This window comes from Tursiops truncatus, chromosome 2 (genome assembly GCF_011762595.2).
Source record: "Tursiops truncatus isolate mTurTru1 chromosome 2, mTurTru1.mat.Y, whole genome shotgun sequence".
Taxonomy (NCBI): Eukaryota; Metazoa; Chordata; class Mammalia; order Artiodactyla; family Delphinidae; genus Tursiops; species Tursiops truncatus.
The window spans coordinates 151,560,322-151,575,454 of NC_047035.1; the positions used below are offsets into that span (position 1 = coordinate 151,560,322).

The 15,133-nt window shown below is 47.4% G+C and overlaps 1 long non-coding RNA gene across 1 annotated transcript; it reads right to left on the reverse strand.

Moving 5' to 3' along the window:
• Positions 1 to 4,381: 4,381 nt before the first annotated feature.
• LOC141278088 (uncharacterized) lies at positions 4,382 to 11,707 on the reverse strand. Its single transcript, XR_012330358.1, has 2 exons — positions 10,470 to 11,707; positions 4,382 to 7,193 (listed from the first exon to the last, which is right to left on the reverse strand). It is a non-coding gene; the product is annotated as an uncharacterized lncRNA (long non-coding RNA).
• Between the last annotated feature and the right edge of the window lie 3,426 nt (positions 11,708 to 15,133).

The window sequence follows — 15,133 nt, forward strand, 5'->3', positions numbered from 1 at the left end:
AAAGCAATAGAATACAAAGTTTAAAGTAAAAGAAATGGATCCAATATGGAGTCAGATATGTTCTTCCCTATTACAATATCACTTCCAGAAAGGTGGGAATGAGAAGAAAGGAAGGGAACCCTAAAATAACCAAGCATTTACTCTGAAAGAGGAGAAAAATAATCCTGAAATAAGTTTACCTTGACTTGGCAAGACCATGTTTTATTCTGCTCTCAACAAACATAGGAGCTCAGTTATGAAATGGTACAGGAAGTTCCATTTTTTCATGTCTGAGTTTTGACTATGAATTTAGACTTTCCACATGTGGGGTGTTATCTGGAATTTCTATTAAGTGATTTACTTTTCTTCCATGCTCCCTATTTTCCTCCTGTTCTATTTGTTCTATTTAAACAGTGCTGTCATGGGCTTATTGCCTTGGAGGGGATCTAACATGACTGAAAGCAGAAAAATGTGTGTGTCTTTGGTGTTTATTTTTCCAAAGCCTGTGTCCTTATGGGAGTGGAATGGAGGCCTAGGTTCCTTGAAAGGCAACAGGCTGCCCCCACCTCCATCCCAAGTGACTGAAATATAACCCCTGGGATGGAGGAAAGAGGAGACAGGGAGGCCCAGCAAGGAAAGAGCAAGGTAGAGGCACCTGAGAGAGGAGCTATGTGCATACCTACTGGGTTAGCATCCTGGGGGGGAGCTCCAGAGACCCAGGCCTTGGAGACCACAGTCAGCCCCCCAAAGTTCTTTGTGGCCCCTGTGCTCAGAAGTGGCAGAAGGACTCCTGAGCCCATGGGCATGGCATGGAAGCAAGAGAGAAAGGGCTTCCAGGTCTTAAGAGGCCCCTGAACAAAGGATGCTTCTGAGACAAACTGTCAGAGTCCACGATGGGGGGGCTGTGGACATTTGGGGAACGCTAGCGTGGGGACCAAAATGAAGGCCAACTGCCATGTCTTACTGCCCCTCCCCAAAACTCTGACATCAGCCCAAGGAAAATGGGGGACCCTACATTCCCTGAGGCTAAATTTCTCCACCCTAGTAAAATATGACTTGGAATAGAAATTAAATTTATTTAGAAAAACATAGGCATTCTTTTTTCTTTAGCCTATTGACCAGATAGAATATATTGACTTTTGAGTGTTGAACCAGCCTTCCATACCTGGAATAAATCCCACTTGGTTGTGGTTATCATTCTTTTCATACATTGTTGGATTTGATTTACTCATTTTTTGTTGAGGTTTTTTGCATCTGTGTTCATGAGAAGTATTGGTCTGTCACTGCCTTTTCTTGTAATGTCTTTGTCTGGTTTTGGTATGAGGGGGATGCTCATCGAATGAGTTAGGAAGTGTTCCTTCTGCTTCTCTAGACGGTCTCTGACTTACAATAGTTCGACTTATGATTTTTCAACTTTACGATGGTGTGAAAGCAATATGCATTTAGTAGAAACCATATTTCAAAGTTTGAATTTTGGTCTTTTCCCAGGCTAGCAATATGCAGTATAATACTCTCTTATGATGTTGGGCAGTTCACAGCTCCCAGTCAGCCCTTTGATCATGAGGGTAAACAACTGATATACTTACAACATGCCGTTTTCATTTTCAGTACAATATTCAACGAATTGCATGGGATATTCAACACGTTATTATAAGATACACTTTGTGTTAGATGATTTTGCCCAACTATAGGCTAATGTAAGCATTCTGAGCACATTTAAGTTGGGCAAAGCTAAGCTATGATGTTTGGTAGGTTAGGTGCATTAAATGCACTTCAACTTACGATATTTTCAATTTACCATGAGTTTAGCAGGACTAACCCCATCGTAAGTTGAGGAAGATCTGTATTATCTAGAACGGATGGAAGATAATTGATATGATTTATTCCTTGAAAGTTTAGTAAAATTTACCAGTGAAACCATCTGAGCCTGGTGCTTTGTTTAGGAAGGCTATTAATTATTGATTAAATTTCTTTAATAGATATAGCCTATCAGATTGTCTATTTTTTCTCATGTGTGTTTTGGTCGATTGTGTTTTTTAAGGAATTCATCCATTTCATCTAAGTTATCAAATTTGTGGCTCTAGAGTTATCCATAATATTCTTTTATTACCCATTTAATGTCCGTGGGATCTGTAGTGATGTTCCCCTTTTGTTTCTTATATTAGTAATTTGTGTCTTCCCTCTTTTTTTCTTGGTTAGCCTAACTAGGGGTTTATCAATTTTATTGATTTTTTTCAAAGAACCAGCTTTTGGTTTCATTGATTTTCAGGTATTGTTTTTCTGTTTTCAGTTTCATTGATTTCACTTTAATTTTTGTCATTTATTTTCTTCTGCTTACTTTGGATTTAATTTGCTCTTCTTTTTCTAGTTGCCTAAGGTGGGGGCTTAGATCACTGATTTTAGATGTTTCTTTTTAATATATGCAGTCAACATTAAAAATATCCCTTTAACATGTTTTTACCGTGTCCTACAAATTTTGATAGGTTGTACTTTCATTTTCTTGAAAATATTTAGAAAATTTTTTTGAGACTTCTTTGACCCATGTGTTATTTAGCAGTGTGTTGTTAAATTTCCAATTATGTTGGGATTTTCCAGCCATTTTTCTATTGTTAATTTCTAGTTTAATTCCACTGTGGCCTGAGAGCATACTTTGTATAGCCTGAGAGCATACTTTGTATGTCTTTTTTTGACCCAGAATATGGTCTGTTTTGGTGAATGTTTTGTACGAGCTTGAGAAGAATTTATATTCTGCTGCTGTTGGATGAAGTTGTTTATAAATGTCAATTAGATCCAGTTGATTGATGGTGCTGTTCAGTCCCACTGTGTCTTTATCGATTTCTGCCTGCTGGATCTGACCATTTCTGGTAGAGGGATGTTGATGTCTCCAGCTGTAATAGAGGATTCATCTATTTCTCCTTGCAGTTCTATCAGTTTTGGCCTCACGTAATTTGATGCTCTGTTTTAGGCAGGTACACATTAAGAACTGTTGTGTCGGGCTTCCCTGGTGGTGCAGTGGTTGAGAGTCCGCCTGCCGATGCAGGGGACACGGGTTTGTGCCCCGGTCCGGGAAGATCCCACATGCCGCGGAGCGGCTGGGCCCGTGAGCCATGGCCGCTGAGCCTGCGCATCCGGAGCCTGTGCTCCACAGCGGGAGAGGCCACAACAGTGAGAGGCCTGCGTACCACAAAAAAAAAAAAAACACAAAGAAAACCTGTTGTGTCTTCTTGGAGAAATGCCCCCTTTGTCATTACATAATGATCCTCTTTATCCCTGATAATTGTCCTTGTTCTGCTTTGTCTGATATTAATATAACGACTCAGGCTTTCTTTCAGTTAGTGGTAACGTGATATGTCTTCCTCTATCCCTTTTCTAAAAAAATTTTTTACCATGGTAAAATATACACAACATAAAATTTACCATTTTAACCATTTTTGTGTGTACAATTCGGTGGCCTTAAGTACATTCACAATGTTGTGCAATTCTCATCACTATTCATTTCCAGAACTTGGAAACAGAAACTCTACTCATTTAACAAAAACTCAATTTAAAATGTTTATTGTTATAGTTATAATAGTTTAATATCTCCCGTATTTGTAACTGTTTTCTATTCATTGCCCTTGGTTCTTCATTTTTTTCCCCCTTCTCCCTTTTTTCTGCCTTCTCTGGTTTTAACTGAGCATTGTATATGATTTCATTTTCTCTTTTCTCTTAGCATATCAATTATATATATATTTTTTAAACTTTCTTGAGTGGTTGCCCTAGAGTATGCAATATATGTTTACAGCTAATTCAGGTCCACTTTCAACAACACTATACTGCTTCATAGTGCAAGTGTAACAGAGTACTCCCAATTCCTCCCTCCTGTCTCTTGTAGCATTGTTGTCCTTGATTTCACTTATCCATAAGCTATAATCACCAAATGCATTGTTGCAATTATTTTGAACAAGCTGTTATCTATTGGATCAATTAAGAATAAGAAAATAACATACTTCATTTTACTTTCACTTATTTCCTCTCTAATGCTCTTCCTTTCTTTACGTGGATCCGAGTTTCTAACCTATATCATTTTTCTTCTCTCGGAGGCATTTCTTTTAATATTTCTTGCAAGGCAGTTCTACTGGCAACAAATTTCTTCATTATTTGTTTTTCTTTGAATGTCCTTATTTCTTCTTCACTTTTGAAGGATAATTTCGCTGGAGACAGAGTTGTAGGTCGATTATTTTCTTTCTGATACTTTAAGTATTTCACTCTACTTTCTTCTTGCTTGCATGGTTTCTGAAGAGGAGGCCAATGTAATTCTTATCCTAGTTCCTCTGTAGGTAGGATGTTTTTTCTTTCCTCTGGCTTCTTTTGAAATGCCCAAGGTCGCGAGGCCCCTCCACAAGACCACCAGAGTCGAGAGTCAAAGCCAAACGGCAAGGGTCATTTATTGCAGGTTCGAACCTGGACCTCCGCGCACTCCTTGCCCGTGACGCTAAGAGGCCCTGGCGGAGATTAGTACAGCTCTTTTATAGACCGGTACAAATATAGTCGCCGATTGGTTGACTTTTAAACAGAGACACTAGTCGCCGATTGGTTGACTTTTAAACAAAGACGCTAGTCACCGATTGGTTGACTTTTAAACAGAGACGCTAGTCACCGATTGGTTGACTTTTAAACAGAGACGCTAGTCGCCGATTGGTTGACTTTTAAACAGAGACACTAGTCGCCGTCTGATTGGTTGGACGGTTGCGGGGGGGGGGGGGGTCAGCAGGCGTAATTATAGAAGCGAGAGCGGCTGGTTAAGTTTCGGTCTCCTGAGGTTTTGTTTCTTAATTAGAAATACTTAAGGCGGGGCCATGGTCGCAAAAAGAAATAGTGCAAACAGGAGGACTGATACAACCCTAGCAGTGCTGCGGCCTCCACCAGCCCAACGGCAGGGCGTCGGGAGGCTGTGCGCCCAACTTCAGGCGGCGCTCCCAAATGTGGCAAGCCCAGCGCCGCGCCCTGGAATGGTCCTTTTTTCGGCCCTCCCCCTCCGGAAAGAACAGAAAAGAAATTCCAGGAAAAGCACAAATTGAATGCAGGGCGTCAACTCAGTCCTATTCTCACCAAACTAGAACATAGCCCCCTCATTCCCCCCTTTCTCATGAACCAGAGGAGCCAATCTTGGGTCCTCAAGGCTCCGTTTCTTCAATTTCTGAGGCCTCGCAGGGCTGATATTGTGTTCTTAATATCATTAGCTGGACTGTATTTATTCTTTCGCGAACAAAATTCATGACTTTACTGAGTATACAGGGGCCTATAGTGAGGAGGAGAAGGAGGCATAGTAGAGGGCCCAGGATGGGGAGGAGGAAGGGGAGCATCCCATGAAATCCTGACCAAAGGGGATTATCCGCTAATTCTTGCCGGCGGCGAGCTAGGTCTTCCTGGAGCTGGTGGATCTTATTTCTTACAATGCCTGATTTATTTGCATAGAAACAACATTTTTCTTTTAGGGCGAGGCATATCCCACCCTGTTCAGCTGTCAGTAAGTCTAAGCCCCTCCTATTCTGTAGGACCACCTCGGCCAGCGAATCTAATTGGTCCTGTAAGTCCTGAATGGTCCCAGAGAGAGTTTCTACATCTTCTATTAATTGCCTAGACAGCTGACTATAGGAGTGAAGGGAGACCCCAAGACCTGTACTCCCTGTGGCCACAGCTCCTGTAATTCCTAATCCTACCAGGAGGGGTAGGACTGTAATGGCTCGTTTGGTTCTGCCTGCCCAGAGGTCAAAGCTGGGAATGGGCAACGGGGTGTCTCCCGAGATCAGGTCTACATTGGGGAGAAGGGTGGCCAGGGTGCAGACCCCTGTCCAATTCGGGGGTAAATAGGTGTATGCTAGGTTACTTCCACAGACAAAGACAGTGGTATTAGGACTACAGAGGGAGGAGTTCACGGGGATATATTGACTACATCCAGTGGATGAAAGGATTCCCAAGTCAATACTGGCGTTAGAGAGGGAATCGTTCTTGACAAAGCATGAGGTATTAAAGGTGGTTGAAAATTTTGAAAATTGTATGGGGAACGGCTCGGGGAGTGAAGTAGGGTTACATCGTTCGCTGATATTTAAATTGGCGAAGGTGGGGATGGCTATAGGGCGGGGCGGTCCTTGAGGAAGGCAGAGCCAGCAATCCTGTGCTAAGTTGGGGTTGGTGGTATTCAAAAGCGCAAAAGTAGCTTCTAGTATGGACATGGTCTGGGAGTCCAATTCAGAGGGATCGACCTTAGGGAGAATTAGGGGGTGGTAGCTGAGCTGTGGGTACAGATGCCGATAGGCCTCTTCTATTTGTCTTCGGGTTTCTATCTGGCGCACTGCGTCCTGGGGCCCCCCACCGTCTGACATATGTGTGGGGGCCCTGGTATTCCAGCATACCGGGGTCCCGGGGGTGCCAGTGCATCCAGCCTGAAGGTATTTATTATCATCACTAATGGTGGGGCTTTTATTATTCTGTAGTATGGCTGTGAAATAAGTCTTGTTATTGGCCCCTATACATTGCTGGTAAGAGGAATAGCACATGCTATGCATTGATTCCTGGAAGGTAGAACAGGGGCAAGTAGCTCGAGGGGGAAGTGGCTTAGGCTTATGGTAGCATTGCCAGTTTTGAGAGGCCCCGGTAACCCTATATTCCTGAACAAGATACGCAGTTATGCCCCCGCAGTCCTGCATATGAGTATACCCTCGGGGAACAACAGGAGTCTCCATAGTACCTCCCCTGCACTCGCACGGTGCACCATACAGTAGTTGTATTAAAGTATTCTTATTGGGGGGAGGGCCGAATCCTCCTCTCGTGGCCCGAGGGTTGAGGGTTAGGACTATCATTAGGGCTATCAGCAGTACCTTGGTCATCATGGGGGAGGGTACGGCGCAAAGTCAGTTTGAGGGGATTGTTCTTACTCCGGTCAACAGTCCAGGTGACGTCAGCTTTAGTGGACTTGATGAGGTCAGAAAATGGGTCCACCGGCTTGACGTGCGTGTGATGGATCCAGGCAGCTATGCTGTCCACCTTAATGGCTGTCGGCGTTGTCAGGATGATCTGGTAAGGTCCTTTCCACCTGGGTTCTAGGGTCTCTTGTCGATGGCGTTTGACAAGGACCCAGTCACCTGGCCGGAGCTGGTGTGGAGTAGGTGGGGGTCCTGTTGCATATAGCTCTTTTAGTTTGGGCCAGATTGTCTCGTGTATCCGCTGTAAGGCTTAGAAACGAAGGCTGGCCCGTTGTCGGACCCTATCATAACTGGAAAGCCATACCTGGGCAGGATCTCTTCTAGTAGCTTCTTAGCTACTATTCGTGCAGTCTCATTCTTGGTTGGGAATGCCTCAGTCCAACCTGAAAAGGTATCTATAAACACCAGTAAATATTTATACCCATATTTGCCAGGCTTTACCTCCGTGAAGTCCACTTCCCAGTAGGCTCCAGGCTGGTTTCCTCTCTCCCGGATGCCAGTGGTTGGCGGGTGGGTGCTGGCATTATGGAGTTGGCAGACTGCACAGTCAGCAACCAGTCGTTCAGTCTTCTCGGAGACATTTTTAATTTTAAGTCCAGTCTGCCTGATGAGATCCTGTAGCCGTCGGGCGCCCAAGTGGGTGCTACGGTGGATCCGTTCAAGGACCAGGGTTCCTAGTCTCTCAGGAAGGAGGATATTGTTTTTAGCGTCCCGCCACCATCCGTCTCTAACCTGGGTTAGAGGAAGCTTGCTCATCCATCTGATGTCATCCTCCGAGTAGTCGGGTTGGGGCGGTAGTTCCCGGGGGCCTGGATCCGGCAGTTGCAGGGGAAGTAATGGTATTGGAGTGTGTGCCGCCTTTCGAGCCGTCTGGTCTGCCAAATTGTTGCCTCGGGTGACTGGATTCGTGGGTTTTTGATGCCCCGGGCAGTGTACAATGGCTAGCTTTTTGGGTTCCCATATGGCCGCTAGCAAGGCCAGGATTTCCTCTTTGTTCTTGATGTCTTTGCCCTCTGCTGTGAGTAGTCCCCGCTCTCGGTATATTGCCCCATGTATATGTGCGGTAGCGAAAGCATACCGGCTGTCTGTGTATATGGTAGCTTTTTGGCCTTTGCTCATCTTGAGAGCTTGGGTCAGGGCAATTAATTCAGCTTTTTGGGCTGAGGTCCCTGGGGGGAGAGTCTCTGCCCATATCACCTCAGTTTCTGATGTTACTGCTGCCCCCGCATACCTCTGACCTTGCTGGACAAAGCTGCTGCCGTCAGTGAACCATGTGACTTGTGCATCCGGTAGGGGCTGGTCACGTAGGTCTTCCCGAACCCCATGGATCTGGGCCAGTAGGATGGATGTCTATGACCCGTCTGTTAACTTCCCTCAGGTCCTGCACTGGGCGGTAGTCTTTACTGTTAGGTTTGCGGACTGGCAGCAGGGGTGTATTCCAGGCCGACTGGCAGGGACGCAGTATCCCCAGGTCAAGAAGCCGGCGAATATGAGGAGTGATACCAGTCTTGGCCTCTAGGGGCATGGGATACTGTCGGACACGTGCAGGATCTGCCCCCGGTTTGATCTCTATGAATAGGGCTGGGCGGTGTTTGGCTAGTCCCATCCCCCCTGTTTCTGCCCATGCTTCGGGGAACTGCTGAAGCCATAACTCTATATCTTGATTTTGGGAGGGTGGTTCCTGGTGAAGTCGGTACTCATCTTCCAAGTTCAGGGTGAGCACAGATATGGGTTGGTCGTGAGGGTCTGTTACGATTGGCCCCTCTGGCCGAAAATGAATTTGTGCTCCCATTTTAGTGAGTAAGTCTCTCCCCAGTAAGGGGCAAGGGCTATCGGGAATGACCAGAAAGGTATGGGTTACCCTTCCCGTGCCCAAGTCCACAGTTCTCTGAGTGGTCCAAAGGTAACGTTTAACTCCCGTAGCTCCCTGGACCCAGGAGGATTTGTTAGAAATTTTCCCGTGGGGCTTAACCAAGACCGAATGCTGTGCCCCTGTATCCACCAGGAATTGGACTGGTTTCCCCTCCACTCGTAGGGTTACCCTGGGTTCGGGGGGGGGGTCCGAACCCCGTCCCCCCTACTTTGTATCATGTGTAAACAGGACTGGGGTGGCGTTCGGTTGCCATTGCCCCTGGTTGGGGCGAGGCTGCCTTTTCTTGGGGCATTCCCGAGCCCAGTGGCCCTTTTCCTTGCAATAGGCACATTGATCTCTATCCAATGGTCGCCTGGAAGGTCGAGTGGCTGGGGGGCCCTCTTGGTCTTTCTGAACAATGGCGGCCAAGACTTTAGTCATTTTCTCAGTGGCTTTAAGTTGTTTATCCTCTGGGGCGTCCCGGTTATTAAAGACGCGCTGGGCGATACGGAGTAAGTCCTGTATCTGTTTGCCCTCCAGATCTTCTAACTTCTGGAGTTTCTTTTTAATATCAGGGGCTGCCTGGTTAACGAAGGACATTACAATGGCGGCCTGATTTTCGGGGGCCTCTGGATCCATAGGGGTATACTGCCTAAAGGCTTCCATTAATCTTTCTAAATAAGAGGAGGGAGTTTCTGTTTTACCTTGCATGATTGAATATACCTTGGCCAAATTAGTGGGCTTACGCGCGGCAGCCCGGAGACCCGCCATTAGAGTCTGGCGATAAATGAGCAGTCGTCCCCTACCTTCTCCGGTGTTATAGTCCCAATCATCCTGCGGGGGGCGAGTTAAGGGAAAGGCTGCATTGATGAGGTCAGGGTTAGCGGTGGGTTGACCATCATCTCCAGGAACCAGTTTTCTCGCCTCCAGCTGGATTCGCTCCCGTTCTTCGGTAGTGAATAGGATCCGGAGGAGCTGTTGGCAGTCATCCCAGGTGGGCTGATGAGTGAACATAACGCTATCTAGAAGAGCTATCAAGTCTTTAGGATTATCAGAAAAACGGGCATTCTGGGTTTTCCAATTATATAGGTCACTGGTAGAAAATGGCCAATACTGGAGTCGGGGGTTCCCTGTCTCATCGGGAGGGCCTATTTCTCGCAGGGGTAGGGCTCTGGTAGAATCAGGATGGCGGAACCCTGGGTCGCGCTGAGTGCGTCCGCGAGTGCGCCCAGCCGGCCCCTGGGAATTATTTTCATTGGGCAGGGGGACCGGTAGTGCCTCTGCCTCTCGGTCCTCCGGTTCTGGCCTGGGTGGCCCTCCGGGAGGGGCTGCAGGAGGTTCTACCAAGGGGAGAGGAGCAGAGCCAGGAGCAGGAAGGGGGACTGGTTGTGGGGCCACAGGGGGAGATTGATATGGGGGGGGGTCTAGGAGAAGGAGGTCTTGGCTGTCAGAGAGTATGGGTGCAGTTCGGGTCTGAGGCTTGGGAGGTTTAGTTGGTCGGGCCGCAAGGATCTTATATGACCCTGATGACAAAAAGGGGGTCATCCAGGGAGGAGGGTTTTCTACCAGGTCCTGCCATACCAGGATGTAGGGGATCTGGTCCGGATGGCCTTCTTTTCCTGGCAAGAAAACTCTAGATTTAACTTTTAGGATTATAGGAAGACAAAAGGTACCCTCGGTGGGCCAGCCAACCCCGAAAGTTGGCCATTCAGAGCGGCAGAAGGTAATTAGTTTTCTTCTCCAGATATCCAGACTGAAGTTGTGTCCTCGGGACTTTACATCCCCGAAATTAGCGAGAAGGAGGGAGAGGGGGGTACTCTGTGCTTGGCCCATGTCTAGGTCCTGTAAGAGATTGATTAGAAAAGGTTACTCTGAAAACAAAAGTGATTAAGAGCAGTCCCAATAGCGGAGTCTGTAAAAGGAGGAAGGGGAGGTTATCGCGTGCGCGCTTCAGATGGGCTGCCAGCCCCAGATGGGTCGTGGTGGACGTCTCCAACCACACCCGACTAGGTGTCCTATAGCGCGTCCGCCAGGACTGTCCTAGTCCCCAAAACAGAAGGTACCCTGAGCCGGCTTACTTACCGATCGGTTGTCAGCGATGACCCGTTGACCTGATGTCTGGTGGGCTTGGGGGCATCCCGGACGAGCCCCCAAATGAAATGCCCAAGGTCGCGAGGCCCCTCCACAAGACCACCAGAGTCGAGAGTCAAAGCCAAACGGCAAGGGTCATTTATTGCAGGTTCGAACCTGGACCTCCGCGCACTCCTTGCCCGTGACGCTAAGAGGCCCTGGCGGAGATTAGTACAGCTCTTTTATAGACCGGTACAAATATAGTCGCCGATTGGTTGACTTTTAAACAGAGACACTAGTCGCCGATTGGTTGACTTTTAAACAAAGACGCTAGTCACCGATTGGTTGACTTTTAAACAGAGACGCTAGTCACCGATTGGTTGACTTTTAAACAGAGACGCTAGTCGCCGATTGGTTGACTTTTAAACAGAGACACTAGTCGCCGTCTGATTGGTTGGACGGTTGCGGGGGGGGGGGTCAGCAGGCGTAATTATAGAAGCGAGAGCGGCTGGTTAAGTTTCGGTCTCCTGAGGTTTTGTTTCTTAATTAGAAATACTTAAGGCGGGGCCATGGTCGCAAAAAGAAATAGTGCAAACAGGAGGACTGATACAACCCTAGCAGTGCTGCGGCCTCCACCAGCCCAACGGCAGGGCGTCGGGAGGCTGTGCGCCCAACTTCAGGCGGCGCTCCCAAATGTGGCAAGCCCAGCGCCGCGCCCTGGAATGGTCCTTTTTTCGGCCCTCCCCCTCCGGAAAGAACAGAAAAGAAATTCCAGGAAAAGCACAAATTGAATGCAGGGCGTCAACTCAGTCCTATTCTCACCAAACTAGAACATAGCCCCCTCACTTTCAAGATTTTCTTTTTATCTTTGATTTTCTGCAGTTTGAATATGATATGCCTAGGTGTAGTTTTTTTTTTTTTTTTTTTTAATATTTACTCTGCTTGGTGTTCTCTGAGTTTCCTGGATCTGTGGCTTGGTGTATGTCATTAATTTTGGAAAGCTCTTGGACATTATTACTTCAATTTTTTTTTTTTTTTCTGTTTCTTTCTCTCCTTTTCCTTCTGGCATTCGCATTACGTGTACGCTATACTGTTTGTAGTTGTCCCACAGTTCTTGGATATTCTGCGCCATCCCTTTCATTATTTTTTTTCTCTTTGCTTTTCAGTTTTGGAAGTTACTGTTGACACCTCTTCAGGACCACTGATTCTTTCCTTGACCATGTCCAGTCTCTTGATGAGCCTGTCAAAGGCATTCTTCACTTCTGTTACAGTGTTTTTTGTTTTTTGGGTTTTTTTGCGGTACGCGGGCCTCTCACTGTTGTGGCCTCTCCCATTGCGGAGCACAGGCTCCGGACGCGCAGGCTCAGTGGCCATGGCTCACGGGCCGAGCCGTTCTGCGGCACGTGGGATCTTCCCGGACCGGGGCACAAACCCATGTCCCCTGCATCGGCAGGTGGACTCTCAACCACAGCGCCACCAGGGAAGCCCTGTTACAGTGTTTTTTATTTCAAGCATTTCCTTTTGATTCTCTTCTACAGTTTCCATCTCCCTTGCTCATATTACCCATCTGTTCTTGTGTGGTGTCCACCTTGTCCATTAGAGCCCTTATTAATCATTTTTATTTTAAATTCTCAGCCTGATAATTCCGACATCTCTGCCGTATCTGAATCTGGTTCTGATGCTGGTTTTGTCTCTTCAGACTGTGGGGTTTTTTTTTTTTGCCTTTTATTATGCCTTGTAATTTTTCTGTTGAAAGTCAGATATGATGTATCAGGAGAAGGAACTGAGGTAGATGGGCGTCTGGTATAAGGTTTATGTTTATCTGCTAGGCGTTATGCTGTGTTTATTGTTTGCTGTAGCTCTGGTGTGAGAGGCTAAACTTGTCTCTAGTGCTCTTATTTTTGTCTCCTCTGTTGTCTTGGATTTTCTTAGGGACTCCTTAAATAGGGTCTGAGGCTTGCAATTCTTTTAGCTGTGATCCCCTGTGATTATGCAGGAGCCCTGTTTTTGAGGTGGGAGGTGTGGGGGAGGGGAAGTGTTTCCCAGGCTTACAATTGGGTCTCCATCTTTTTGTGAGCCTGACTGGATCGTTCTCTTCTCCCAGGTCAGCTGGGTTTTGGTAAAGCCCCAGTTGGTTAGATTCTGGTAAATAGTTCCCCTTGAGGGCAGGTCTTATTAACAAGAACACGATGTTTTTCCTTCTAACTGCTAAGAACAAGAGGGGTTTTTTCTTATCTTTACAGTGAGAACTTGGTAGGATTCCTGGGGGCAACACTCACAAAAGTGTGAGGACCCCTCAAACCCTGGGTCCCCTTAGTGTTTTTAATTCTCAAGCTTGTCCCCACTGATCTCTAGAAACTAGTCCATCACAGCTTAATGTGTTCCTACAGGTGTTGTCTCCAGCTGTGGGCTTCTGCTCCCAGGAAGCTGTCAGTCTCTGTATTTGCCTGTCTATCCCTCCAAGTTGGGGGACAGCAGTTTGCCCTGCAACCCCCGTTCTCTGAGGGGTTTAACAAGAATTGTCCATCTTCCATTTGTTCAGCTTTTTTTCTTGTTAGCAGGGTGACTTCCAAGCTCTTCACCTGTCAGACTGGAAACTGGGAGTTGGCTTTTCTCAGTATGTCTTTGTGCACTGAAACTGGTACCCTCTATAGACTGATCTCTGTGGGTGTCGTCGGAAACTCCTTGGCAACAATTCCAGTCATAAAAGGGACTCCCAGACCCGTTTTATAGGAACCTGAGGCGAAGGGACCATTGAAGACTGAACCTCACTTGTACAGGACAAAGGTGTAGGGAAGAGAGCAACCCAGTCTTGAGACGGCGTCTGGGTCTCCAATCGGCAACCCGGCTTCCCTGGGCATGATGGGGAACTGGGTGGTTTTTTGCTGCTTGATGACCTCCCTCTGTGTTCCAGCAGAGCATGAACTGAGATTCTGAGTTTGCTGAGTGCTGGGGTGGTGGCCGTGTCCCGCCCGCCTGCTGTGCATTTGCAGTGATTGATAGGCTTGTGGCTGGGGAATAGCCTTTCACGGGAGAAATCATTCTGTGTGGGTTCCTGAGAGAAACTAAAATATGCTCCTTGTTCCCAAGCGAGGACACAGGGATGATGTCTGAGCCCCAGGGAGAGAGTAGATAAAAGACGGAAAGGCTGCATTCCTGTGACCCCAGGGCGGGAGCAGGGCTGCTTCAGGGACCAGGTGAGAGTGAGCCTCAGAATCAGGAGGCGAGCTGTGAGTCAGCGTGCTTTCTATTCTTTGCAGGTACTTTGTGGGTGCAGCACGGTTGGGGGGGGCACCATTGGAAGCAAAGTGGAATATTTTCCGTTGTAGGAGCTGCGGCAGGATGCCACCGGGAAGGGCACGTGGAGGGTGGGTGCAAGCAGACCTGTTTCAGACCTGTTTCTGTCTCAGGGCCTTTGCATGTGAGCTGGGGCTGGTTCTGTGGACGAATCAGTCCCTCTGTGATGGTGCGTTGGAGGCCGTGGGAGGTGGCAGCAGGGGGATAGCTGTGAGTAACAGCCCTTTCCATCTCGCCACATCACTGAGGGGTCCTCTTTCACCTCTGTGGGTATTTCTAGCTCTACTCCAGGGACCCCAGTTTCGTTTAACACCTGAGTCACAGGTGTCTCTAGAGACTAGCCCCTCTTCCCTCTGCTGACAACTTCCTAGGGGCATTGGTCTGTTCATCTGTCCAGAATGTGGATGAACAAACACATAAATTGCATTTTCAAACTGAAGTGGCTGTCAGTCACTGGGTTCTATTTAGTTAAGGAACTTACCAGAATGAAAAAAGGGGAGAAGGAAGAGACTTCTTGGCTAGCCATCTACTTATCTTGTAAATCGGTCTGGTCTCTTGAGCAAAGCTAAAAGAAACAGTGGGACACATGCTGTGACCCACTTGGGGACGTGTAGGCAGAAGCCAAGCTAAACCCACGTCTGTGTTTTGGCCCCAGGAGCCCGGGGCTGTTCCTTCCGAGGTAACAGTTTAGAATGTCCTGGGTGATGCCTGTGGAAGCGAGCTCAAGGAAGGAGGTAGGGGACGGAAGAGGCCATGGTCCATCTATTCATCAGTCAGTGCATCCTTCATCCTCATGGGCTTTCTCAATCTCAGCACATTCCAGCTGTGACGTGGGTGGTCTTCCCGGTGGATGTCTGCAAGGCACCCCAAAGCACAGGCTCCCGGAAGGCTTCCCGAATCTGTCAGTGCCAAAAAAGAGCCCCGCACATGGTGCCTATGAGTGATTCTCATCATTTTCAAGAGCTTTCTT